We start from the raw sequence: 2,500 nt of genomic DNA, 5'->3' as shown, positions 1-2,500 counted from the left end.
CCTTAACCTAACCCATGTTGTCCCCTAACCTAACCCATGTTGTGCCTTAACCTAACCCATGTTGTCCCCTAACCTAACCCATGTTGTCCCCTAACCTAACCCATGTTGTCCCCTAACCTAACCCATGTTGTGCCTTAACCTAACCCATGTTGTGCCTTAACCTAACCCATGTTGTCCCCTAACCTAACCCAAGTTGTCCCCTAACCTAACCCATGTTGTCCCCTAACCTAACCCATGTTGTGCCTTAACCTAACCCATGTTGTGCCTTAACCTAACCCATGTTGTGCCTTAACCTAACCCATGTTGTCCCCTAACCTAACCCATGTTGTCCCCTAACCTAACCCATGTTGTGCCTTAACCTAACCCATGTTGTCCCCTAACCTAACCCATGTTGTGCCTTAACCTAACCCATGTTGTCCCCTAACCTAACCCATGTTGTCCCCTAACCTAACCCATGTTGTCCCCTAACCTAACCCATGTTGTCCCCTAACCTAACCCATGTTGTGCCCTAACCTAACCCATGTTGTGCCCTAACCTAACCCATGTTGTGCCCTAACCTAACCCATGTTGTGCCTTAACCTAACCCATGTTGTCCCCTAACCTAACCCATGTTGTCCCCTAACCTAACCCATGTTGTCCCCTAACCTAACCCATGTTGTCCCCTAACCTAACCCATGTTGTGCCTTAACCTAACCCATGTTGTCCCCTAACCTAACCCATGTTGTCCCCTAACCTAACCCATGTTGTCCCCTAACCTAACCCATGTTGTCCCCTAACCTAACCCATGTTGTCCCCTAACCTAACCCATGTTGTCCCCTAACCTAACCCATGTTGTCCCCTAACCTAACCCATGTTGTGCCCTAACCTAACCCATGTTGTCCCCTAACCTAACCCATGTTGTGCCTTAACCTAACCCATGTTGTGCCTTAACCTAACCCATGTTGTCCCCTAACCTAACCCATGTTGTCCCCTAACCTAACCCATGTTGTGCCTTAACCTAACCCATGTTGTGCCGTAACCTAACCCATGTTGTGCCTTAACCTAACCCATGTTGTGCCTTAACCTAACCCATGTTGTGCCTTAACCTAACCCATGTTGTGCCTTAACCTAACCCATGTTGTGCCTTAACCTAACCCACGTTGTCCCCTAACGTAACCCACGTTGTCCCCTAACGTAACCCACGTTGTCCCCTAACGTAACCCACGTTGTCCCCTAACGTAACCCACGTTGTCCCCTAACGTAACCCACGTTGTCCCCTAACGTAACCCACGTTGTCCCCTAACGTAACCCACGTTGTCGCCTATCGTAACCCACGTTGTCGCCTAAACCTGCTCTGTAATTGTTATACGACTCGTTCAATTAGTGTAGTGTTGCCCACCCGCAACCCTCGCAATATAGTTCGCTACTCGCACTGCCCGCTCCCCTGTGTATCGCTTCATGTTAAACACCTTGCAAGTCTTGCTGACTTTCCACATGCTCCTGCTGTACACTGTAATGTGGATGGCAGCAGGGCGTACATGCCGCCCCCCCCCCCCCCCCCACCTCTCCCCACGTCCCCACCTTGCCCCCTGCCTTCGCAAGGTGGTTGGTGACAAGTTTGCATGTTCAATGCCCTTCGCATGCGACGTACGCAGGCTACGTTGTGGTGCGGCCTGTGTCAACTGTCCGCTGATGTCGTACGCGTGAACCACAATCTGTACTGCACATTCGTCCTTATGTACTGAATGATACATCGTGGCACATGTGTGACCGTACAACGACTGCGCCCAAAAACGGCGGACCATACAGTGCAAATATTGTGCACGCAGCTACGTGTCGTCTCCCTATGAGAGCTGGATTGCAGTGTGGTACGCCATAGAGACGTGTGGGAGGAACGGACGCCGTGGATGGCGATCAGCATGAGCTGTCTGTTGATGTATTCGGACCTAGTCGTCTCTCCTCACACACCGTGATGGCATGGTGCAGCGCGTTCCATATCTGCGACATGCTACAGAAGCCGGTTGACAGTCGTTCGAGCAATGGACATCGCATACGTACGGGGGCCACCTTCCACGTATTGTCTAGGCGTGCACATTTTGTTGCGTGTATGTGGGCAGACGTAGTGTGGCGTGACACCTGACACAGGCATGCAATAATGGTTGAAGTTGCAAATGGCGATGGACGCCTACGTTTTCTGGTGAAGTTACGCAAATGAAGAAATGGTAACCCGTTGTGGTGCGGTTGTTCTCGCTAGGGGTGAATCGGTGATGGCGACGATAGGTTGAGGTACTAACCGGTTGTTCCAGCGATACCCACCATGCCGACGAAACTGAACGGCATCTGGGTGTGAAGCGATACGCGGCGGTGGCTGGGTGGGACCGTCCCCGGCCGGTGAGGGGGCGCCTCCCGGCGTGCTGGCCGCGCGGTGCGTGGGCGCACGCGCTACAGCCGGCTGGTGGGGGCGGCCAGTGGCAGGCGCGCCGGCCGACGGACGCGGCAGGCGTCGCAGCTGCGCGCCGGC

This window comes from Schistocerca piceifrons, unplaced genomic scaffold, assembly GCF_021461385.2.
Source record: "Schistocerca piceifrons isolate TAMUIC-IGC-003096 unplaced genomic scaffold, iqSchPice1.1 HiC_scaffold_1276, whole genome shotgun sequence".
NCBI classification, from domain to species: domain Eukaryota; kingdom Metazoa; phylum Arthropoda; class Insecta; order Orthoptera; family Acrididae; genus Schistocerca; species Schistocerca piceifrons.
The sequence above is the reverse complement of the archived record's forward strand: the minus strand, read 5'-3'. Positions refer to the sequence as shown.